The sequence below is a fragment of the Aotus nancymaae genome, unplaced genomic scaffold (genome assembly GCF_030222135.1).
Source record: "Aotus nancymaae isolate 86718 unplaced genomic scaffold, 86718_ANA_hifiasm-v0.15.2.pri h1tg000041l, whole genome shotgun sequence".
NCBI lineage: Eukaryota > Metazoa > Chordata > Mammalia > Primates > Aotidae > Aotus > Aotus nancymaae.
In genome coordinates, this window is record NW_026988455.1 from 35491568 (window position 1) to 35518578 (window position 27011).

The following is a 27011-nucleotide window of genomic DNA, read 5'->3' on the forward strand; positions in this document are numbered from 1 at the left end:
TAAGGCAGTTAATATCAGAATTTTAGCTATGATATCTCTATCTGTATATCTTCATCTCTGTGCTTATTTGTTGTTAGATAATCCCTGGATGTAGTATTTTAAATGTACTATAAATTTTGAAAACAGATCTGTTATAACACTTCTGATTTTTTTTAATGTTGTATCAAGACACATAATATTTTGAGGGCTTCCCTACTATATGCTGGGTACCAGAGTATCTAAAAAGTCACAAAAATGGGTAAGAAAATCAACTCTGCCCTAAAAGACCTTATAAATGAGATATGCTTTTGGTCAGAATAAGCCATATGGGGAAAGGTAAGCCTTTGTTATGTAGGTTGTCATTTTTCTTCTTTAATTCGCCATCCAGTAAAATAAAATTTGCATTTATCAGTTACACAAGAAGTATAAGAAGCAAATGTGACTTTATTTCTGATATTTACATAATAGAGGAAGATAAGTGTTTATTAATACACATTTTACACAAGATAAATTCATTATATATAAAGAAATATATGTCATGATTGAATACTTACCAGTTTACCACTTTAAAATTATCAAAATAGAAAAGAAAGTAGATTCCTTTGGCAACTCATCATCTAATTCAATTCAGCATAACTGAACCCAGTTCTTCAGTTATCTGAACATTATAGATCATTTATTCCACTTTTCGCCAGATACAGCTAATAGTGATTAGATTTTTATATAAAAGTATATTATGTTAGAATAAAATGGTATTGTTTTGATTATCATGTGTCATAATTAAAATTCCCACAGTAACTTGACATTCAATGTACAAATACTAAGAATGTCTAAAAATATTGTCCCAGTTCCTTTGATTCCTATGGTGATGCCTTATGCTACTTTTAAATAATTGCAAATTAAAATAATAAAGCTATCATTTTTTTCGTTGGGACTTCCTAATTACTTGTGAATCTTTTGAAAGTCTAGGTTGTAATTCTGTAAGATGAGAGTCAACTTATATGTTGTTACTTTCTGAGACCTCTAGTCAAGCCTGATAATAGTATGGGATCATGAGAAAAGTGCTGTTCATTAATTCCTTCATCCGTATTAGCCACAGCTATCACCGTTAGTAATTAGAAAGTACTGGCAAAAATATTTTTTAATGTTGGGATGTAGTCACATTATCCTTTTTTTTTTTCAGTTGTACTAATCTGTGATAATGTCATTGCCTCTCAGCTTCCTTAATCATTAAGAAAATTCAGTACTACAGAATTCTAGTTTTCCCAGCTTTTTCGGATTTGGGTGGATGGAACTGAAGTAAGCTCCAGAAACATTTTGTTCTTGCTTTAGAAATCTGATGTTCATAACTTTAATCCAAAGCAGACTTTGTTGTGCCTCCCTCCCTTGGTATATATATTTGTGAGAAAAACCTAGGAATGGATTCTGACAGCTTTTCTTTCTATCACAGAAAACTGTGGAAAATGCATTGCAGACCACAGACAAAAGCAGCTAAGGGAAGCATTTCAGATTATTGCTTTTGCTTTTTAATATTTCTAAAACCTTATATATTAATCTTCACAGTTTTATGTAGGTCTGTTTTTGTCTGCCTGGATTCTCAGCCTTTCTGTTGTTTGGGGAATGAATTTCTTTTTTCCTTCAAAGAAGGAAATATGTTATCAAATAGTGGCTAGAATACCCAGGGTGGTAGAGTAGTGTTGATTTGTGTATTCCCTTTGCTGTTTTATTTTCCCTGTGATAAGACACCAGCATGGAGTCCACTATTCTGCTGTAATCCTTTCATGGGCACATTATTTCAGTGCTCCTGAAAGCCCAGAGCACACAATAAGACATGCACATATCATATTTTAGTTTATCAATGTGTATCCAAACACTGCCTTTTAGTCTTTATTTTTCTGTTTTTCTGTTTCATGAATATCTGAGCAGTACTACAAAGATGTTTTCTCAGCCTTTGTCTTACAGGCTAAGCCCTTTATAGAATCTCAAAGACTGAGACCTTTTTCTCCTCCACGTCCTTTCTGAATGTGAGCTTTCAATTTATCAATCATCTTGAAATGGTTATGAGGAATTATGTTATTATGCAGCCATCAAAAATGATGAGTTCCCATCCTTCGTAGGGACATGGATGAACCTGGAAACCATCATTCTCAGCAAACTGACACAAGAACACAAAATCAAACATCGCATGTTCTCACTCATAGACGGGTGTTGAACAATGGGAACACATGGACACAGGGAGGGGAGCACTATACACTGGGGTCTGTTGGGGGGAAGTGGGGGGGACAGCGGAGGGTCGGGAGTTGGGGAGAGATAGCATGGGAAGAAATGCCACATATAGGTGAAGGGGAGGAAGGCAGCAAATCACACTGCCACGTATGCACCTATGCAACAATCTTGCATGTTTTTCACATGTACCCCCAAACCTAAAATGCAATAAAAAAAAAAAAGTCAAGATAGTTCTCCCTACTCTAGGCTCTCTTTTTGATCAAGGTGGATTCCCTGACTTTGGTTCTAAACATTTATTCATCCTTCAAACCTGATTTTGGCAGTTGCTCAATTGATAAAGTAAAAGAAGAGTGTAGACATTTATAATACCTTAGCACTTTAAACCCAAAACTTGCTGAAGCTATTACTCATCTGAATCTACCAGCTGACCTCCCCACAGAGGGATAGATCAGGTTTGCTGGTGTGCGTCATAACGATGAGGGTACAGGAATGGAGAGATGAAGGCCTGTGGCCAAGGTCACTCAAGGCCAGGTCCCCTGCCCTTCCAGACCAGCTTTCTTTCCCCTCCCTCACGATATCTTCTAGATGTTAGAGACAAACTCAGAGAAAAAGCAAGAGGAGCTGTAAGGCAACAAAGAGGGTGAAAGTATAATGAAAATCCTGCCCTTTCATGAAGGAGTTGAAATAACTCTCCTCTACCTCTAAGCACTTCTTATACTGCTAGGTAGTAGTAGACCAGCCAGAGATCCTTTACCAGTAATTTAGAGTTCCTGTATTACTCATTTGATTTTGAACTATCTTAAAACAATTAGTCTAAAAATACGCATTTCCTTTGGATGCATCTCTTCTAGTAGGTTTTAAAATGAAGCCATTTTGAAGTTATTCAGCCACAATCAAAGTTTGACCATTTTCTTTAAAAGTGTGAAACATGTACTTTGTTCTGCTCTAAAAATTGTTGAGTGAGCTTTTGGGAATTTTCTTCAGATAACATTCAGCTTTGGGGGGAAACCTGACTTTAAAATGTAGAGAAAAAACTCGAACTCCAAAGGAAAGACCTAAAGAACATATACAAATAGTTAAAAGTAAAAGCTTAGGTGAAGATACCTGGTCTCTGATCGTTAATTTACTTGAATCAAGCCTCCCTTTATCGAATCTTAAACAAATTATGCCTTTGGTACACTTGGCTCAGATTCATGACCTGATTAATAAGGATATTCCTGAAAGACACCCAGCGTTTTTATATTTAACCTCTTTCCTATTTCCTCATTACTTTGTTCATTTTCAGCCACTTGCTCCTTTTTTAAACTCCTTCTCTCACGTTTCATTCTTTGGCTTTTCTCTTTTCTTATTATTGTACTCCTTCTTCATCTCTTTGTTCTCCTTGCTTCTCTTACACTGGAAGGAAGTTTTCTGATTACCCAATTATGAGTTTGCCCCAGAGACCTGGACTTAGTGCTGGTCAGGGTATAGGGAAGCAAATACACGTGAGCACTTTTTGTATGCATGTAAATTGAAAAGGTTTTAAAGAATTTACATTGAATTTATACAGTATAATCTATGCAGTAGCTTTTTTTAAAAGATGAATTATGTTACATGAAAAGGCCGATTGTGGAATAGTATATTTAATATAATGCAAGATTTGTAATGATAGTTAATTACAAATATAAAATTATTATATGGACAATTATTCACCCCTCTGCAAAAAAGAAAAGAATTTGGAAGATTTTCTACCAAGGCTAAAGTGTAAACAGTGGTTATCATTGTCATTAGGTAATAGCATTAGAAATAATAATTCAAATGATACTTTTTTAAAAAGGTAAAATACTTCAAATTGAGAATTTTAGCTCTGCCATTTACCAACTGTCCATTTTTCCTTTGGATTATCTTTTTCTTACTTAGTTATAGGAGTTCCTTGTTTTCTTTGGATGTGAGCCTTTTGTATATGTATTACAAATATCTTCTTCCACTTTGTAACTTGCCATTTATTCTTCTCATGGTATCATTTGATGAACTGAAGTTATAAGTTTTAATATAATAAAATGTGTCAAAATTTATTTTTATGGCTATATGTTACTGTATGTATAACCATGTATTCCATACACAGTAAGATAAAAGAAATCACATGAAAAATCTGGATGAAAGGACAGTACTAAGATTGGATGGTGAGAGTAAGAATTAAAATATGAATCACCCAATTGTGTACCTTTCCTAGTGGTAGGCCACAGATTTAATCAAACATCTCTTAGCAGCAAATGGAAGGAGATAATCATGGCCTGTTACATGCTTCATGGTGTCCTTAACATAAAAAACAAATGGATACTCAAATTAGTTTCTTCAGGTATTGAACCCCAAATGACTTCTCCTGCAGCTTAAAAAGGAGATGCCATGGAAGGAAGTAAATCAGATTCACAATAATATCTCTCAAGGGAACCAAATGTTAGAATTCATAAAGGCTGGTTCTTTAGCTTCTCTCAGTGGCGGTGCCATAACATGAAAGCGTCTGATGAGCTAATACTGTGTGGTCTAAATACACAGCTTGATACAAGAATAAAACTTAGAATAGCTCGGAAAGTGGGTTTTGTTTACTTCTATTTCTATAAACTGTTTCAGTGAGAGAAGAGACTATGTAATTATAGAGAACTTAAAATTTTGACCTACCTATTTCAAATCTTCATTTTCACACAAGTAAAATGATACAGATATAATTAAAGACCATGTGTAGCCCTCCCTGATTCATTTCTCTCCCTCCCCAGAAGCCATTGGCCTCAAGTTGGCATTTATCATTCCTAGGTAATAGTTTTTCACTCTTACTACATGTGTAGGTGTCACTGAGCAATATTGGATTCTAAATATTATGCATTATTATACATTTTATTAAAATGGCTTCATTTTGCAATTTTTTTTTTTCACTTAACGTTCTTGAGATTTTTTTTCCTGTTGCTACTCATGACTCTATTTCATTTATTTGAACTACCATATCCACTCTGTTACGTTAATATGCCCTGCTGTGTTTCACATACTCCTTAGCCAGTTGGGTTGTTTGTAATGCACGTTACCTTTTACTAGCCTTGCTTGGTCGTCTCCCCCTTACCCTAACCCCTAATGGAGTTGTCTTTTTGTTTTTGATATATGCACAATTTAAAATTATTCTGGAAATACTGTTACACATATAGAAATTATTATCTCACTTTTTTACTCTGTTTATTTTACAGAAGGATTTTGGGGTTTGTTTGTTTGTTTGTTTTGGATGGAGTTTTGGTCTTGTCCCCCAGGCTGAAGTGCAGTGATGTTATCTTGGCTCTGCAAACTCCACCTCCTGAATTCAAGTGATTCTCCTGCCTCAGCCTCCCAAGTAGCTGGGATTACAGGTGTGCGCCAACCTGCCTGGCTAACTTTTGTATTTTTCTTTTCTTTCTTTCTTTTTTTTTTTTTTTATAAGATGGGGTTTCACCATGATGGCCAGGCTGGTCTTGAACTCCTGACCTCAGGTGATCTACCCACCTCGGCCTCCCAAAGTGCTAGGATTACAGGCGTGAGCCACCGCGCCCGGCACTTTTGTATTTTTGATAGAGATGGGGTGTCACCATGTTGGCCAGGCTGGTTTTGAACACCTGACCTCTCAGGTAATCCACCCACCTCAGCCTCCCATAGTGCTGGGATAACAAATGTGAGCCACTGTGCCCAGCCAATAGAAGGGTTTTAATTTAATGTGATCAACTCACTCATTTCTTTTATTGGTTATATTTTTGTATTTTCTTCAAGAATTCTTTTTCTTCCCTAAGAATATGAAGATAGAATCTCTTACTTTCTAGTAGAAATTATAAGGTTTTGCTTTTCAAAGGCTTCCTAAATATGTATAATTGATTTTATGCATGGTAGGAAGTAAGGATTTAATATTTTTGTTCTATTCTTTTATCAGTTGTGTCAATACCATTTATTGAATGGTAAGCGCATCCATCTTTTCTTCACTTTTTTTACCTTTATAATTGTGAAATACACATAAAGAAGAGTACACAAAAAATATACAGCAGTGGTTTATCACAAAAGCAGACATCTGTTTAATACCCCTGTCAAGAAATAGAACTTTGCCAAGACTATTGATGTCTGCAAATGCCCTCTCCTGCCAGGTAGCTACTATTCACCCAGGTAATTATTTTCCTTTTCTTTTTAGTTTTTCCCTCCTCCCTATTCTTTTCAATTTTAACACATTTTGCTTCCCTGAATACCATAGTTTAGTTTTAATTTGTGTTTAACTTTTATACAAAGATAATCAAGTAGTGTATTTTTTGAACCTGGTAAAGACAGTATGTTATTTTAAACTTTTAGTAAAGGATAGCAAAGAGTGTGTTTTCTTTTGTGTCTGGATTCTTTTTCTCAATATTATGTCTGTATGGTATATGCATTCTATATAATTCACTCATTTATACTGTCATGTAGTATTCTCTTGCATGAAGATACCACAATTTACCCATTTTACTATTTATGGACTTCCTGGGTGTGTTTCCAGTTTGGGGCTATTACAAATAATGCTGATGTGAATACTCACCTATGTGTCTCTTGGTGTACATTTCTGGTGGATATGTACCTAGTAGTAGTATTACAAGCTCATAGAGTAAGCATATCTTTGGATTTAATGGATTAAACCAAAGTATTTTCCAAAATGAATGCACAATTTACCTTCTTAGCAATGTCTGAAAGTTCCTCTCACTTCACATCTTAGCAGTCTGTTCCATTTTAGCCTCTGGTGACTAGGTAGCTGAGCTGTCATCCCTGCCTATGCCTGTTTACTCAGGCATGTCTTCCTGGTGAATAACTATAGTGCAATGCCAAGATGCTTCACTAGAGTCCCATCCCTTCAGCCTCTCAGCTGCTGCTTCCAGAAACAGCAAATACCTTCATAGGAAAATTGACTCCAAATACTGTGCTCACTTCTCTAGACCTATTTTTCTTTCCCAAACCTTGGCCTGGTAATTCTTCACTACCTTTTAGTTCTTTGAGACTTTTAAGCAGATATATTTTTTAATTTGTTAAGTCTTCTAATTTTGTTCCTTCCCATTGATAATAATGATACACGTGACATGTATCAAATTTTATTATATGCACAGGTCTTTCTCTGGGCTATTTGGTTGATCTACTTACTAATCCTATAACAATATTAAAGTTATCAAATCAATAGTTATAATAATCTTAATATCTAGTAGATAAAATCTGTCTGTCTACATTGTTCTTTGGAGCTTTCTTGGTTATTCTTGGTCCTTTACTTTTTTATTTGAATTTTAAGATCAGCCCATCAAATAAGTACTTCACAGGTACTTCAGATTGTGATTTCACATTTTGAGGTGCAAAATTCTATATTACGTCTATTATAACAAACTAATTGAATTATTTAAATTTTAATTTCTTGTCTGCATGATCAGTTAACTCACAGTAACTGTCATACTGATGGTTATTTTTTATTGTTTTTAATAATGTTTTTATTGGCATATACATGTATAGAAAAGTATATAGATTATAAGTATTCAGCTTGATAAATTGTCACAAAGTGAACACATCCATGTAGTCACCATCCATCACAAGAAATAGATATTATCAGCAGCTCTCTGTGATGGTTCACAGGGAATACATATGTTCCACTATGGTAGATATTGCCTGTATTAGCTTCCTAGGGCTCTTTAAACAAAGCACCACAAACTCAGTGGGTTACAACAGAAACTTATTCTTCCCATTATGGAGGTTAGAAGTCTGATATCAAGGTGTTGGCAGGGCTAAAATTCCTCCTAAGGCTCCAGGGGAGAATCTCTTCTTTTTCTCTCCCAGCTTCTGGTGACTGTTGACATTCCTGTGGCTGCATAACTCTTATCTCTGACTCTGTCTTCACCTGGCCTTCTCCTCTGTATCCGTCTTCTCTTCTGTGTCTTCTAAGGACTTGTCCTACAAGTGTGGTTGGGATTTAAGGCCCACCAACATAATCCAAGATGATTTCATCTCAAGATCCTTGTTGCAAAGACCCTCTTGACAAATAAGATTGCATTCACAAGTTCTAGAGTTAGGACATAAACATACCTTTCTGAGAGTCACTATTCAGCCCAACGACACTGCCAAACAGTTTAAACATTGGAAGAATTGGTACTCCCACCAACAGTGTGTGTGTTCTTGTTGATCCATACCTTAGACAACGTAGATCAGCTTTTAAATTTCAAGACATTCAGTTGGGTGTATAATGGCATATCATTGTGGTATGAATTTGTCTTTCCCTAATTAAAATCAGATTGAGTACTTTGCCATGGAAATCTTTTTGAAGGCTTCATTTAATTCTATGTTAGTTTTTTTTATTATTCTACCCTTTGTATTATTAATATAGAGGAATTCTTTATAAATTAGTGATGCACATCCTTTGTAAGTTCACTGTTTGCACATAACTTCTGCTCTTTCATGACTTTCACTACATTGAATTTATCAGTCTTTTAAAGTTTGTATTTTGTCATGTCCTCCTTAAGGAATCTTTCCCTTCAGTTATAGTGTACAACATTTATGTTTTATTGTAACAAATTTTTTGTTTCTGAATTATCTGTATAGTTTCATGTTTTATAAATTCTGTCAATTCTGAATACACTGAAAAAATAATATAAATACCAGCATTTTAGCATTATGAACATTTGTACCTAGCCACTGACACAAAATTTTTGTCAATACTGAAATCACTTGGGTAGGAATTACTCATTTATATAATTTGGGAACTTTGGGGAAAATTGAAATATGTTAAACTTTTATTTTAAGATATACATTAATCCTAAATAGAATAAAATAAAAATATATGCAAAGTATAAATTGTATACACTGTGTGATATATATCAAATTACCTTACCAGTCTTGCATCATAAAAGTATTTTGTGTAGCTTGGTTGGCTCATAAAAGTATACCAAAATGGATCTCTGTCAGGAAAAAAAAAAGAAAAAAGAAAAGAAAAACCATCCTTTCACTTTTTTGTAGGAAAAAAAGATAAAGCCCTCTGAAAAACAAAATGTGCATTTGTTTTGTCCTCAATGACTAACTTATTTTCAAATCTCCCACTGTACTTGTAAACTTGTGTATTTCTTCTAATTCCATGCTTCTACTCTATTTTAAGACTTCATTATTATGTGTGATACTAGTTTGAAATTTTTATATATTTCTGATAATTGTTTGTCATCAAGAATTTTTTTTTTTTTTAAGAGACAGGGTCTTGCTGTGTTGCCCATGTTGTCCTTAAACTCCTGGGCTCCAGTGATCCTCTCACCTCAGCTTCCAAGTAGCTAGGAACTGGGACTACAGCCATGAGCCACATACCCAGCTCAAAAATAATTATTTTTAAAGTCAGAAGTGCTCTGTGCTAAAATAATGCAGTTATGCAGGAGCAAACTAGAAGTGTTGGTATCCTGCCTCTCAGCCCTAGGTTACAAGACGAAGACAGAACAGGATCCTTGTTTTCCTAAGCAGTGAGGACTGAGCGGTGGGAAGGCAGGATGTGGATGTTCAATTGTTCCAGAGCCATTTGATAAAAAGACTTTTTTATCTCTTTGTACCTTTGTCAAAGATCAGTTGACTATAATTCTGTGAGTCTGTTTGCAGTCTCTCTCTTCTTTCTGCTCCACTCATCTGTTTGTTGTTATTTCACCAGTACCATGCTGTCTTGATTGCTGTAGCTTTGCAGTAAGCCTTTATGTCAGGTAATGTCAGTCCTCTATTCGTTCTCCTTCAACATTGTGTTGGCTATTCTGAATCTTTTTGCCTCTTCATGTACCCTTTAGAATCAGATAGTATCTGCTAAATAACTGTTGTGATTTGTATTGGGATTGCATTGAATGGGTAGATGACGCTGGAAGAATTGCCATATTGACAATATTGAGGCTTCCTATCTATGAACACAGACTACCTTTTCATTTAATTTTTCTTTAATGTCTTTCATCAGAATTTTATTGTTTTCTTCATATAGTTCTTATATATATTTTTTAGGTTTATACCTTACTATTTTACTTTTGGGGGTGCTAATGTAAGTGGTATTGTATTTTTAATTTCAAATTTTACTTGTTTATTTCTGATATACAGGAAGGCAGTTGACTTTTGTATAGTATCTTACAATCTGGCTATAATCAGTTAATATTTCCATGAGTTTTTAAATTAGTTTTTTTTTTTTCAGATGACAACAGAGACAGTTTTCTTCCTTCCCAATCTGTGTACTTTTTATTTCCTTTTCTTATTTTATTACATTTTCTAAGACTTCCAGTTCAGTGCTGAAAAGGAGTGTTAAGAGGAGACGTCCTCACCTTGTTCCTGATCTTAGAGAAGAAGCTTCTAGTTTCTCACCATTAAATATGATATTAGCTGTAGGTTTTTTAGTAGATATTCTTTATGAAGTTGAGAAAGTACCCTTCTATTCCTAATTTCCTGCATGTTTTTGTCATGAATCGGTGTTGGATTTTTGTCAGATATTTCTTCTGCATCTGTTGATATGACCATATGATTTTTTTCTTAGCCTATTGACCTGTGGATTACATTAATTGATTTCCAGATGTTGTATCTGCCTTGCATACCTAGGATAAATCCCCTTGGCTATGGTGTATAATTATTTTTATATGTTGTTAGATGTGATTTGCTAATATTTTGTTGGGAATTTTATATCTGTGTCATCAGAGTTATTGGTCTGTAGCTTTCTCGGAACGACTGTCTGGTTTTGGTATTAGGTTAATGCTGGCCTCATAGAATAAGTTAGGAGGTATTCCCTCTGCGTCTATATTCTGAAATAAATTATAGACAGTTACTAAGATTTCTTTTTTAAATCTTTAGTAGAAATTACAGAAACCCCCATGTATATAACCAATTGATTTTTGACAAAGTTCCAAGAGCATACATTGGGGAAAGGACAGTCTTTTCAGCAAATGGTGTTGGGAAAACTAGCTATCCACATGCAAAAGAATGAAACTAGACCCCCATGTCCCACCCTTTACAAAAATCAATGCAAAACGGATCTAAGACCTAAATATAAAAGACAAAACAACTAGAGGAAAACACGGGAAACATCAGGACACAGGTCTGGGAAAAGATTTTTTGAATAAGACTTCAAAGAAATGCTGTAATGGTAAGAGTTTAGAGCATTCCTGAGGACCTGGAGAAAACTCGTTGCTGAGAAGGACATTTTGAAGGATTCATTGGTTGAAAAATGTGTCTGGAATCACACTCCTAAATCTTTCTTGAAGACTTGAAAAGAATTAGATTAGAGCCATGGGGACACAGAGGTTACCCCAGCTCTGGTCTTTGCCAACACAGTTGCTACAATTGGCTCTTTCCAATTTGGTTACAACACTGGGGTCATCAGTGCTCCTGAGATGATCATAAAGGAATTTATCAATAGCACTTTGAGGGACAAGGCAAATACCCCTCCCTCTGAGATGTTGCTCATGTCTCTCTGATCCTTGTCTGTGGCCATCTCTTGGTGGTATGATTGGCTCCTTTTACGTCGGATTCTTTGTCATCCACTTTGGCAGGTGCAATTCAATGCTGATCATCAACCTGTTGGCTGTCACTGGTGGCTGCCTTATGAGATTGTATAAAGTAGCTGAGTTGCTTGAAATGCTGATCCTGGGCTGCTTAGTTATTGACCTCTTCTGCAGACTATGCACAGGTTTTGTGCCCATGTACATTGGCGAGATCTCGCCTACTGCCCTGCAGGGTACCTTTGGTACTCTAGACCAGCTGGGCATTGTTGTCGGAATTCTGGTGGCCCAGGTCTTTGGTCTGGAATTCATCCTTGGGTCTGAAGAGCTGTGGCCAGTGCTATTGGTCTTTACCATCCTTACTGCTATCCTACAAAGTGCAGCCCTTCCATTTTGCCCTGAAAGTCTCAGATTTTTGCTCATTAACAGAAAAGAAGAGGAAAATGCTTAGTAGATCCTCCAGTGGTTGTAGGGCACCCAGGATGTATCCCAAGACATCCAGGAGATGAACGATGAGAATGCAAGAATGTCACAAGAAAAGCAAGTCACCGTGCTGGAGCTCTTTAGAGTATCCAGCTGCCGACAGCCCATCATCATTTCCATTGTGCTCCAGCTCTCTCAGCAGCTCTCTGGAATCAATGCTGTGTTCTGTTACTCAACAGGAATCTTCGAGGATACAGGTGTTCAAGAACCCATCTATGCCACCATCGGCGCAGGTGTGGCTAATACTGTCTTCACTGTAGTTTTCCTGTTTCTGGTGGAAAGGGCAGGAAGAAGGACTCTGCATATGATAGACCTTGGAGGGATGGCTTTTTGTCCCATACACCTGACTGTTTTTTTGTTATTAAAGGATGACTGTAATGGGATGAGCTTTGTCTGTATTACGGCTATCTTGGTCTTTATTCCCTGGTTTATTGTGTTTTAACTCTTCATTCAGGGCCCCTGCCCAGCTGTGATGGCAGTTGTAGGCTGCTCCAAGTGGACCTCCAACTTCCTAGTTGGATTGCTTCTTCCCTCTGCTGCTTGCTATTTAGGAGCCTATGTTTTTATTATCTTCACTGGCTTCCTCATTATCTTTTTGACCTTTACTTTCTTCAAAGTCCCTGAGACCGTGGCAGGACTTTTGAGGATATCACGCAGGCCTTTGAAGGGCAGGCATATGGTGCAGATAGATCTGGGAAGGACGGCATCATGGAGATAAACAGCCTCCAGCCTGCTAAGGAGACCACCACCTCTCACTCATGCCTCCTTCCACCTCCCTCGCATCATGGGAAAACCACCTGTCTCTGAATGACGGAGAAACCGCATCAGGATGAGCCTAGGACTGCTTCTGAATGCTGCTACTTGATTCATGTCTTATCCCATGCACTACTTGAGCACCCCAAGGCTGGGGTTTGTTGGATTTTCAATGGCTTTTAAAATATTTTATTTCCTGGACATCCTCTTCTGCTTAGGAGAGACCAAGTGAACCTACCTACATTTCAGGAGGGATTGGCCTCTTGGCATATGACAACTTTGCCAGCTTTTACTCCCTTGGGTTCTAATATTTCTGTACTGGGGGATATAGCAGAGGAAAAGTAAGGTGCAGTTCCCCCAACCTCAGACTTATCAGGAAGCAGATACACACATGAATGTGGAAGGCAGAGGGAGGTTATGTAAGAGCACCTTCCTCACTTCCATACAGCTCCACACAGCAAATTAACTTGAGTTTTATTTATTTTATCTTATGGTTTAATTACATATATATATATATATTTTTTTTTTTTGAGTTCTGGCATACATGTGCAGAATGTCCACGTTTGTTACATAGGTATACATGTGCCATGGTGGAAATACTTATTTTTTTAAGTGTAATTTTGCTAAATAGTAAAAACAAGGAAACTGAGATTAGAAGGAGGTGCTTAAAGAGAGGTTAAAGAGTAAAAGATTTGATGCTGGAGAGGTTAAGGTGCAATAAGAAGAATTTAGGGAGAAATGTAGTTCATTATTGGAGGGTAAATGATGTGGTGCCTGAGGTCTGCACATTACCTCTTAACAATTTCTGTTCTTCAGATAGAAACTTAAGTTTAATTTCTCACAAAAGCCATATATGCCTATATAATAAAGCTACTGATTTCCTTTGGAACTTTTTTCTTTAAGATGATAGTTTACATGTAGTACTTGAAATCTAGGATTGGATTATTAACTAATACGGGCATTGTAGTTAATGGTGGTTGATAGGTTCTAATTTTGGATGGAGTTGAGGGAAGGGAAAGTTATTTCTAGAAAGCCTGTTCCCCCTCACCGGACCAAACAACTCCTCCTTGTAATAGACTCATTACCTTTGAAGTAATCCCACCATCTATGTGGTGGGAGAGCCATCCAAATGAAAAACCTAAAATAATTGATTCTTGATAGAGATTCATTATTTCTCCTTTTTTTCTTTAGGAGATTTTAGTTGTTGATTTGCTGTTTTAACTCATACCTTTCAAGGAATTCCCCAAAGAATGTTTATACCTAACTTGGAATTTGTAACCTCAGCTCTGGGAGAGGATTTTTTCTGAATTATTATTATCTAAAGTGTGTTGTTGCTTTAGGGTCACAGCATGCTTGTGTATATCTGTTACCATGTCACTGTGGTCTTATGCCAAGTGCCCTTAGGGGACTTGAATCTTTCCGATAGACCATGTTTGAGATAGTTGAGTCACTGTGCAGTGTAGCCCACACTTGAGGGGATGAATGTATGTGCACTGTGCATGCACTGTGCTCTGTCATTTTGCTCTGGGTCAAAGTAGGTTCTTGTTTACCTGTTTTCTCTGTGCTTGTTCCTACAGCCCCTTTTTCTTATGTTGCTCAATCTCCCTTTCCCTTCTTGGTGCTTACACATCTCAGACCCTTTGGCCAAACCCTTGCCAATAACAGTATTTTGGTCCTCGGTTCTCACTGTTCCCTCTGGTCATAGAGCCTTTGAATAAAAATGCACATAGCTATGGAGTGGGGTTTTGCTGGAAAAGGTGACCTTCCAACTTCATGTCAACTTCTGGCTCCTCAAACTGTAGGTTGGCAGTAAGGTAGGGAAGCTGTTTTCCCATTTCTCACTGAGCAGATTGTGAATATTTCCATATGGATTTTCTATTATTAATGTTACTCTGATTCTTTGTTTTAAAATACAAATTCTGAATGTAAAAAAAGAGACTTCAAAAGCACAGGCAACAAAAGCAAAAATAAATGAGATTATGTCAAGCTAAAAAGTTTGCACAGCAATGGAAACAACAGTAAAAAGAACCTACTGAATGGGAGAAAATATCTGTAAAGCATTCATCCAACAGGGGTTAATATATATCTAGAATATACAAGAAATTCAAACATCTCAACAGCAAAAATTTTTTTAAAAAATCCAATTAATAAGTGAGTAAATGATCAGAAGAGACATTTCTCAAAGGAAGACACACAAATAGTCAACAAATACATGAAAAAAATACTCAACATTGCTAATTATCTAGCAAATGCAGATTAAAACCACGATGAAGTATCATCTCACCCAGGTTAGGAGGGCCATTATCAAAAAGACAAAAAATAGCAGATGTTGGTGAGGATGTGGAAAAAAAGGAACTCTTGTATACTACTGGTGAGACTCTAAACTAATACAGCTGCTGTGGAAAACAGTATGGAGGTTCCTCAAAAAACTACAAATCGAACCACCATATAGTCCAGCAATTTCACTATGAGGCATTTATCCAATGGAAAGAGAAGTCATTATATCAGAGAGATCTACACCCCCATGTTGATTGCAGCACTGTTCACAATAGCCAATGTATCAACCTAGGTGCCTATCAACAGATGAATAAAGAAAATGTAGAGTGTATACACACTGTGCAGTACTATCCAGCCATAAAAAAATAATGAAATCCTGTCATTTGCAGCAACATCGATAGAATTGGAGGATATTACATTAAGTGGAATAAGCCAGGAACAGAAAGTTAAACACTGCATATGCTTATATGTGAAAGCTTAAAAAAAATTGTAGATCTCATGGAAGTAAAAAGTGGAATAGAGGATACTAAAGGCTGAGAAGAATATTAAGAGGGAGAGATAGGGAGAGATTTGTTAAATGATACAGAATTACAGGTAGATAAGTGGAATAAGTTCGAATGTCCTATAGCACTATGGGATGATTGTAGTTTCCAATGAAATGTTGTATATTTTGAAATACTTAGAAGGAGGATATTCAATGTTCCCAACACAAAAAAATGATAAACGCTTAAGATGATGGATATGCTGTTACCGTCATCTGATCACTATGCATTATATGTATTGCTATATCACTGTGTACCCACCGTGTACAATTATTATGGCCAATTTAAAATTTGTTTTAAAGAAAAAATCAGTGACCCCATCTGGGCCTGCTGTTTACTGTTCAGGAAGCTTATTAATTGTTGATTGAATTTCAGTTACTGAATATAGGCCTATTCAGATCATCTCTTTTATTATATAGGAGCTTTGGCAAATTGTGTTTCAAATAATTGGTCTGTTTTATCTAGGTTGTCAAATTTTGGGCATAGAGTTTTTCTGGTGTTCCTTGATTATCCTTCTATTGTCCATGTAATCTATAGTGATCACTCATTCATTTCTAATGCTAGTAATTTCTACCTTCTCTCTCTCTCTCTCTCTCTCTCTCTTTTTTTTCCCCCTTAGTTAACCTGGCTAGAGGCGTGTTGGTTTTATTGATCTTTTCAAAGAATCAGCTTTGGTTTCATTGATTTTCCTCTGTTGACTTCCTGTTTTCAATTTCATAGATTTCTGCTCTAAATTTTATTACTTATTTTCTTCTGCATGCTTCGGATTTACTTTGCTCTTCTATTTTTAGTTTCCTGAGGTGGAAATTTAGATACCAATTTTAGATCTTTCTTCTTTTCTAATATTTGCATTTAATACTATAAATTTCTCTCAAAGCATGGATTCACATTTTGTTAAGTTGTATTTTAATTTTTCATTTAGTTCAAAATACTTTTAACTTCTTTGACTACCCATGTATTATGTAGAAGTGTATTGTTTAATCTCCATGTATTTGGGAATTTCCCAGCTATCTTTTGGTTATTTTCTAGTTTAATTTCATTGTGGTATGAAAACAGATATCGTGTGATTTCCATTCTTTTAAATTTGTTAAGGTATGTTTTATGGCCCATAATGTGGTCTATCTTGGTGATTGTTACCTGTGAGCTTGAGAAGAATGTACATTCTGCTGTTGTTGGATAAAGTAATCAACAGCTGACCATTATATCCAATTGATTAATGGCATTGTTGAATTCAGCTATGTTCTTACTGATTTTCTGCCTGCTGGATCTGTCCATTTCTGATGGATGGATGTTGAAGTTTCTAACGTAATAGCGGATTTATCTGTTTCTCCTTGATGTTATATCAGTTTTTCCCTCATATATTGTGATGCTCTTTTATTAGGCACATACACATTAAAGATTGTTATAGTTTTTTGGAGAATTGACCCCTTTATCGTTATGTAAGGCCTAATAACGTTGCTTACCTTGAAGCCTGCTCTTTCTGAAATTAATATAGCTACTTGTGTATTGCTGCTTGACTTTTCATTAGTGTTAGTGTCATATATATTCCTTCATTTGTTTTTTATTCTATTTATATCTTTATGTTAAAGTGGGTTTATTATAGACAATGTATGTGGGTCTTGTTTTTTGATCCATTCTGGCCATCTCTGTCTCTTAATTGGTGTATGTAGACCATTGACATTTAAAATATGTTTATGTCATACTAATACGTTGCAATAACATCTACCATGTTGGTTGTAGTTTTCTAGTTTCCCCTTGTTCTTTATTCCTATTTTTATCTTCTGCTCATTTTCTACCTCTAATGTTTTTAATTGACCATTTTATATAATTTCATTTTCTTTCCTTTTTAGCATATCTGTTATACTTTTTTTTATTTATTTTAGTTGTTGCCCTAGAGTTTGCAGTATACATTTACAACTAATCCAGGTCCACACTCAAAGAATACTATACTGCTTCATGGGTAGCACAAGTACCTTATAATAACAAAATACTTTTAATTCTTTTCTTCCATCCCTTGCATCATTGCTGTCATTAATTTCCCTAATATAGAGGAATATGCACGTGTGTGTGTGTGTGTGTGTAAACATATATAAGTATGTATATATAAAAACATACATAATTGAACACACTGTTGCAGTTATTAGAACTGTTATCAGATCAAATAAGAGTAAGAAAAATAAAAGTTTTTATTTACCTTCACTTATTGATGGATACTTGAGTTGATTATACTTTCTTTTTGGCTCTTACAAATAATGTTGCTGTGAGCATTCATATATGGTTTTTTCTGAGAACATGTAATTCAAATTTTTCAGATGATTTTTTCTTCTCTTGGGTGTATTCCTAGGACTAGAATTCCTAGATCATTTGGTAATTCTATGATTACATTTTCAGAACCTACCAAACTGTTTTTAATGTGGCTATGCTATTTTACAATCCTACCAGCAAGGTATTAGGGTTTCAGTTTCTCCTTATGCTAGCCAACACTTGTTATTGTTTGTCTTTTTTATTTTAGTCATCCTAGTGGTTATAAGATGGTATCTCACTGTGATTTTATTCCCCTAAAGACTAATGGGGTTTTCAGGTGTTTATTAGGCATTTGTATAGCTTCTTTGGAGAAATGTCTACTTAGATCCTCTGCCTATTTTTAATAGACTTGTGTTTTTATTGCATTGTCAGCGTTCTTTATATATAAGGAGACTAGACTTTTATCAGAAATATGATTTGCAAATATATTCTCCTATTCTGTGGGGAGTTCGCTTTATTTGTAGTGTCCTTTGCAACACAAAGGCCTTTAATTTTGGTAAAGTTCAGGTTATCTATTTTTTTGTTTGTTTTTGTGCTTTAGGTGTTATGTCTAAGGAAGTTGTCTAATCCAGCGTGACAAAGATTTACACCTTTGTTTTCTCCTAATAGTTTTGTAGTTATAGCTCTTACATTTTAGTATATGATTCATTTTGAGTTGGTTTTTGTACAGATGCTCTTTGATTTACAATGAGATTGCAGTTTCTAATGAATATATATTGCATTCGCACCATCTTAATGTTGAAAAATCTTAAATTGAACTATCATAAGTCAGGACCATCTTTTTATGGTGTAAGAAAAGGCCCAACTTTATTCTTTTTGCATGTGGTTTTCCAGTTGTCCCAGAACCATTTACTATCAGACTATGCTTTCTGCATTGGATTGTCTTGGCCCCTATGTTGAAAATCAGGTGATCATGAACATAAAGGTTTATTTCTGGACTCTTAGTTCTGTTACACTGATGCATATGTCTCTTTTTAAGTCAATACCACACTGTATTTTGTAGTAAGTTTTGAAATCAGAAAGTATGAGTCTTTCACCTATATTCTTATTTAAGATTGTGTTGACTATTTAGGTCCTTTACATTTCCACATAAATTTTGAGATCAGCTTGTCAGTTTCTGAAAAAAAAAAAAAAAAAAAAAAAAAAAGCCACCTGGGATTTGATAGGGATGAATGATGTTGACCATGTAGATCGGTTTGGGGAGTATTGCCATCTGAACATGCGAGAAGATGTATATTCTGCTGTTGTTCAGTAGAGTGTTCTATTGATATATGTTAGTTGTAGTTAGATTACAGTATTTTTCATCTTCTTTTTGTTTGTGGATATTCTTTTTGTTCTATACATTATTGAAAACGAATCTTGAAGTCTCAAACTATTGTTGAATTGTCTGTTTCTTTCCGTTTTGTCAATTTTTGCTTCATGTATTTTGTGGCTCTATTGTTCAGTACACCCATTGTTATTTCAAGTATACAATTGTTATGCCTACTTGATTGACTTAATCTTTATTCTATGTACTTATTTATCTCTAATAATAATTTTTACTGTGAAGTCTATTTTGTCTGATATTAGTCTAGCTCTCTTTTGGTTACTGTTTGCATGGTGTGTCTTCTGTCCTTTTTCTTTTGACCCATTTAATGTGTCTTTCAATCTAAATTGCATCTCTTGTAGCCAGCATATAGTTTGGTCATTTTCTAATTCATCTTGCCAGTCTCTGCCCATTGACTGATATGTTTAGTTCATTTACATTTAATGTGTTACTTTTAGTTTTCACAGCTACTGTGGCTGAGAAGCTGTTGGTTTTCAAGGCTGTTGCAGAGCTGGAAAAGGGAGTTGGGAGGAACACCAGTTAAAACACCGTAAAGCAAGCTATTGTCACTTAGATTCACCTGTTTTTCTTGAATAAATGTTATGTTGTTGCAAGCATATGATTAATTTCCAGATATCTGAAAAAGTTGGTATTGACAATTTTTGCCATTTTTGTGGAAGGGTAGGTTTTTAGAGGTCTTTATTCCACCATTCATGTTTGTCTCTAAATTTTTTTTTTTTTTTTTGAGACAGAGTCATGCTTTGTCATCCAGGTTGGAGTGCAGTAGCACATTTTCAGCTCACTGCAGCTTCTGCCTGCCAGATTCAAGTGATTCTCGTGCCTCAGCCTCCCAAGTATCTAAAATGAATTTTAAAGGTAAATCTCAGCATACCATAATTATGGAAACACAATTGATGAGTGAAAGTGCCTTTTTACTTGTTACAGTGGCAAAGATGAAAAAGAGGGATGAAGATAAGTGAACATTCTTAGATACTGCTAATAGGAGGGTAAATTGGTACAATCTGCCAATAGTATGACAATATATAAAATCTTTTGAGGTGTTTATACCCTTTGATCCAGAAATGCCACTGCTGGAAATATTATTCCTAATTGATTGCTAGGTTATATGACCCAAAGACAACATTGCTCAGAGTTGTTAATAATGAAAATAACTAAATTATCTAATTGTAGGAGATTGATTAAAAAATTCGGAGTATACCTGAAAAATAAAATACTATGCAGATGCTAAAAATGGTTATAGATGTATAATTAATATTAGACAGAAAGTCACTCATGATATACTGATGTAAATAATTTCAAAACAGCATGTACAGCATGCATCTGATTTTTAAAGACATATAATACAGGTATTTATTATAAGTCCATACATAAATGCCTGGAAGATTAATTAAGACTGTTAGCAGGGATTATTTCTGAATAGTTAGGGTAAAGGTCATTTTGTTTTTATGTTTTATTCATTTTACTTACCTGCATTTTTTAATTTTTCCATAAACAAATCCATTTTACATGGATTAAAGAAATAGTTATTTTAAAAGATAAATTAAGAAATCTTAAAGATCAATTAAAATCTGATTAAATAAAAATAAGCTGGGCTGGACATGGTGGCTCAAACCTGTAATCCCAGCACTTTTGGAGGCCAAGGCAGAAAGATCACTTCAGGCTAGGAGTTGGAGTCCAGCCTGAACAACATAGTGAGACCCTGTCTCTATAAAAAAATATAAAGAAATTTGCTGGGTATGGTGGCACACACCTGTAGTCTTAGCTACTCAGGAGGCTGAAGCCAGAGGGTCAGTTGAGTGCAGGAGATTGAGGCTGCAGTGAGCTATGATTGTGCCACTGCACTCCAGCCTGGGTGATTGAGCAAGAACCTGTCTCTCTCTTATTTTTTTTTTTAAAGGCATTTTAGGCAGCTTTCTCTTTTTCTGATTGGTGTCAGAAAGATAAGATGGAGTTACAAGCAGATGGAGGAATAAGTACAAATATCTGGTCACAGAAGCTTAGCAAATGTAACAGTATTAGAAAACATCCATTTTCTGTCAATTTACTGAAAATATCTTCAAAACTGATACATCTTTTAGAAGTAATACAAATTAAAGAGTTCATTGAAATAAAGGAGATAGTTTAATGAGACCAGGATTTATCTCCATAGTTGTTCCTTCATCTTAAATGGAACAAATGCATAGAGTTTAAAGCTTAAAATAAATATAAGCTCTACATTGTAGATGATCAAATGAAAATGCTGTGTGCTCAAAGCCAGAGGAAATGTGGACCACTTTGGTGGCCAAAATAACCAGCTGAGGTTTTTCTTGAGTACCAGCGGATTCTTCCTTTAAAAAAAAAAAAAGAGAGAGAGAGAGAATACTTTGTTTCAGCAGGGAATCTACATTTCATAAAACTTAAAATTATTAGCTGTGGCTTTGTTACAGAAAAAATAGCATATTGGTTGGGACACCAGGCTCAATAATTAATAAGGAGTCTGGATTTCGTGAAATGTTCTTCAGAGAGCCTAGATTAAGATCTAGGGGCAGGATAATATATCTGCTATTCTCCAGGTCTTACTCTGCCTCATTTAAATCTACAGTAACGTCTGTAACATGTTTTCACACAGGAACCTATGAAGACAAGCAATATATTTTTGAATTGCCAATGAATATAATGTGAATTGTCACTTTAAAAAGGAAACAAGAAAAAAGGGTAATGTCTTTTATGGAACATCAGACAGCTGTGATGTACTAACCCAAGGCAGTCTCTGAAGAGGCAACAGGGAAGTAGAGAGAATCAGACTATCTTGGATTGAATCACAGCTCCATCCATTTCAGGCTGGTTAATCTTGCACAAGTTAATATCATTGTGCTGCCTCCCTTACAATGGGAAGAATGAGGATAGTGTTACCCTTAAAGTATTGTGAGGATTATTAAGATAGATAACATACAGACTTCCTGGAACACACAGATATTCAGTAAATGATCATTATCAATAATTTTAAGGTGCTGTTATTACTGTTGGTACTAAGTTGTTACTGCAGCTTCATTTTTAAACATTATCATCTATGGCTGATTCCATCTTTTTAAGAGAACTCTTTGATTTGACATTTATGCCTCAAAGAGTCATAAGCTTAATCATTATTTGTTAAATAAAATTAAAATATAGGGAAAAGTATTATTTGTATTAAGTGCTGAAAAATAAGGAAGCTTTGGTTTAAGGAAATTTATTTTATAATAACAGAATGAAAAGGTTTAACATGCCAAAAAAAAGGGGGGACTGAAAACGGTATTTTTTTTTGAAGATTTGAACATTTTATTTATTTTTATTTTGTTATTATACTTTAAATTCTGGGGCACATGTGCAGATCATCCAGGATTGTTACATAGGTGTACACATGCCATGGTGGTTTGGTGCCTCTATCCCCATGTCATCTACATTAGGTATTTCTCCTAATGCTATCCCTCCCCAATGCCCCTAGCCCCTGCTATCCCTCCCGTAGCCCCCCAAATCCCTAAAAGGCCCCAGTGTGTGATGTTCCCCTCCCTGTGTCCATGTGTTCTCATTGTTCAACACCCACTTATGGGTGAGAACATGCGGTGTTTGGTTTTCTGTTCCTGTGTCAGTTTGCTGAGAATAATGGTTTCTATATTCATCCATGGGACATGAACTCATCCTTTTTTATGGCTGCACAGTATTCCATGGTATATATGTGCCACATTTTCTTTATCCAGTCTATGACTGATGGGCATTTGGGTTGGTTCGAAGTCTTTGCTGTTGTAAACAGTGCCACAGTGAACATACATGTGCATTTGTCTTTATAGTAGAATGATTTATAATCCTATGGGTGTATACCTAGTAATGGGATTGCTAGGTCAAATGGTATTTCTGTTTCTAGATCCTTGAGGAATCGCCACACTGTCTTCCACAATGGTTGAACTAATTTACACTCCCAACAGTGTAAAAGTGTTCCTATTTCTCCACATCCTCTCCAGCATCTGTTGTCTCCTGATTTTTTAATGATCGCCATTCTAACTGCTGTGAGATGGTATCTCAATGTAGTTTTGATTTGCATTTTTCTAATGACCAGTGATGATGAGCTTTTTTTCATATGTTTGTTGGCTGCATAAATGTCTTCTTTGAAAAGTGTCTGTTCATATTCTTCGCCTACTTTTTGATGGGGTTGAAAACAATATTTTTAAGACACAGCTACTAATATCTGTAATAAGCTTGTCCAACCCGCAGCCTGTGGGCTGCATGTGGCCCAAGGCGGCTTTGAATGCAGCCCAACACCAATTTGTAAACTTTCTTAAAACATTATGAGATTTTTTTTTTTGCGTCTTTCTGTGGTGTTTTTTTTTGTTTTTGTTTAGCTCATCAGCTATCATTAGCATTAGTGTATTTTACATGTGGCCCAAGACAATGCCTCCTCTTCCATTGTGGCCAGGGAAGTCAAAAGATTGGACACCCCGATCTATAACATGTCTGTTATCTGTTTACATGTTTTATTACAGTGTTTGTATTATTCATGGCTTTGTGGTTGAAAAAAGACAAAAAGTCTCACAAACAAGCTGATGTAACCAGGAAGAACCAGGGTGAAGCTGCTTTATTTGTACCTTGAACCAGGAGTTTGGTTGGGAATCTTTCTCTCTTCTGTTTTTTGTTTTGTTTTTCCTCAAACAGTCCTGATTTGTACCTGCTCAGCCTAGCAACCCAAGAGAAAGGGAGTTTCTACTCCACTCCAAAATGAAAAAATCCCAGGGAGGGGGAATGTAGTAATGGGTTTGTCTCAGTGTGAATTAATATTGACCCAGTGGTCAGAGGCAGAATGTATTCCCAGAAGACTGGGTACAGGGAGCGGAGCACACTTGGTGGAGAAAAACAATGGCCAGGTACCAATCTTTTTCAACTTAGGGGTTTCAGCATAGGAGTGAATTGGAGGCATTATTGGGCAGTGAATTCCATATGATGGGGTCATGAGCAGCATCTTTAAAAAAGTGAAATAAATACATTTAAATGAAATTAAAAGAAAATATTAAAGGATATCACAGTCAGGTGAATTTTTGTTTCATGAAACTTTTGTTTCCATTATATTTACATGTGTGGGTGGGGGGACTAGGTACAATATAAAACACAGATGTTAGTGTGGGTCATAATTTTTAAAGTTTACAGGTCTACAGCATACAAAGCTCTTCAGTTGTAAACTACTGTTGTCAATGGGAAGGTAATCTGCTTGCTACCAGGATCTTACTCTTCACTCCAGTCCAGGCATGGGGCAGAAGAGTGAGTGTAGATAGAGTAGCACACAGCAGCAGATGGAAAGTAGGTTCCTCCTCAACCTTCCAGGGCTGGGTTTTTTGGTTTTGATTGGAGAATCCAGGGGGGTAGTTGCTGTTTTTCCCCCTTTCTGTGACTCAATTTAAGGTAAAGTAATTTTCAGAAACAACCATAGCCATAAATTCAGCTCGATTTGTATGTTTCAGTATACAACATTTCTTCCACTAACAGGGCCAGCTTCACAGGCATGCAGCCTCATGCATTCCCACAGGGCCATACATTTGTGTGGTTTAATATTCTGCTGTCTGTTGCCATCTTAAACAAGTGCCCCACATTTTTATTTTGCACTGGGACCTGCAGATTATGTAGCCAGTCCTGTCCAGTAAACACTAAAATGAGAGATTCGTAGCCAGAATCATTATTTCCCATACCCAGAGAACTGTGGATATCCCTGTCTTTGCCTATGCTCACAGGGCACATGATGCTTACAGGAGGAATATATCTCTCATTCTCTGTTAAATTTAGTTTTACCTGATGCCTCTTAATTTTAATTCTCTTTTAGAAAATGACGCTAAACGTGCTCTTCCTGATTAATTTGCAGCATGTTAATACATACTCTAATTAGCAGCTGATTTCCTCCCTCACTTCCCCAGTGGTGCCAGGCTAATGTGCCCAATGAGGACATTCAGAACTAATCATTGAATCCTTGGCAGCCCAAACTTATAGTTTAATGTATGCCCCACTTCTCCCATCTCCTTATGGCCCCCGCATCCCTTAAATGAGCTGTCTACTTACTAAAAGGGAAGAGACAGCATAGAATTTAAAAGAGCTTACATTCAGGTTATTTGTACATTAAACTGAGTTTCTAAAGTAGGTGTTAGTGATGCTAGCGATTACTCCTCTTCTCAGAGTTGCCCATTGAACTCGGATAATGGATAGATCCACTTATCCTCCAAAAACTGACTTACTAAAAGCTATGTAAGAACTGGGTCAAATAATGTTTTATTTTTCATGATCTGAAAAATAAAAATCTTAAGCAGTATTATCTTTGCTTTATGTTTTAATTTCCAAATTGCCCACTGCTCATTAAGAATTCCTGTGGCACAGATACAAAACATACATAATCTTTTTATTTTGTTTTAATTCAGCACTCCCTAAAGTGACCAGAGGTCCATGATGTTCAATTTTTTTCCCACTGAATAACACGGAATAGTTCTTGTTCTGGGACTGGTTAAGCCAAGAGGAAAGGCTTATAAAATGTTTGAGCTAATTTAGGGCAGTCAGAACCATCTGACTAAGTGATGCACAGGTTGGAATTTCAGATGCTAGTTTACATAGAAGTAGAGCTGCTTCGGAAGAGAAATAGAGTAAGAGAAAGCACTAGTGGGAGGATCTGTTCTGACAAAGGCCTGTTGTTGACACTAATAATAAGCTCCCTGTGTTTTGTTGTTATTTTTTATTCTGGCAGGCACTTGTCTCAGTTTCTCGTTTTGGTTGAGATTGCATTTTTTCGGTCTTGGGAAGGGAAGTGAAGTCTTCACCTGTCTTTCTGCAAATCCTGCAGGCACTGGGCACATTATAAACCAACCAGCATCTAATTGGATAAAAGTTCTATTTATTATCAGACAATGAATAAATGTTCATCTTTACATGTTGTGTTCTTTCTCTTACCCACAGAGGAAAAAACCCTAAAATTGTGAACCTAACTTTGCTAAATTATGTACACATACTTATACCACTTTAAACCCTGAAATTAATTTAGAATTCTTAATATCCTAGACCATATACTAAATTCCAAAACCTGAAATTTCTCAAATTATACCAGTCATGTCACTGATTATTCAGTACCATTCACCAGGGTGCATCATTATGAGGAAAAGCTTCCACTTGTTATTTCATTACCCAAATACACAATCCCGATTTAAGAGTTCTTGTCTTTTCTACTAAAGAAAATGGTCATTCTTGTTGGAATTACTACAATCTGTGTTCGTTTTCTTTTTAACTGAGTAGCATAGTCTCAGTAGATAAGAAACATGTGCATTGTTACCTCACCTTCTTCCCGCCTGTGATACAGAATTATGTGAATATTGAATTGAATGCAGTTTACAGTTCCTGTTTCTTTCCTCCAGCAGCTGTGCCCACCCTTTCAATAATGTTTGGCAGATTTGTTCTTCTTCCTTTTTTTTTTTAAGGTAGTCTTGTGCTGTTGCCTAAGCTGGAGTGCAGTGGTGCAATCACTGCAGCTCACTGCAACCTGCATCTCCCAGGTTCAAGCGATCCTCCCATCTCAACCTCCCAAGTAGCTTGGATTACAGGCATGTGCCACCACGCCTGGCTAATATTTTTATTTTTTGGTAGAGATGTGGTTTCACCATGTTGGCCAGACTAGTC

At 36.0% G+C, this 27011-nt stretch overlaps 1 protein-coding gene and 1 pseudogene across 1 annotated transcript in view; both read left to right on the forward strand.

The window, feature by feature from the left end:
- Window positions 1-27011, forward strand: part of LOC105725245 (guanine nucleotide-binding protein G(q) subunit alpha) — a 325618-nt gene that overhangs the window by 241018 nt on the left and 57589 nt on the right. The window lies entirely within an intron of this gene.
- LOC105725231 (solute carrier family 2, facilitated glucose transporter member 3-like) lies at window positions 11472-12965 on the forward strand (annotated as a pseudogene).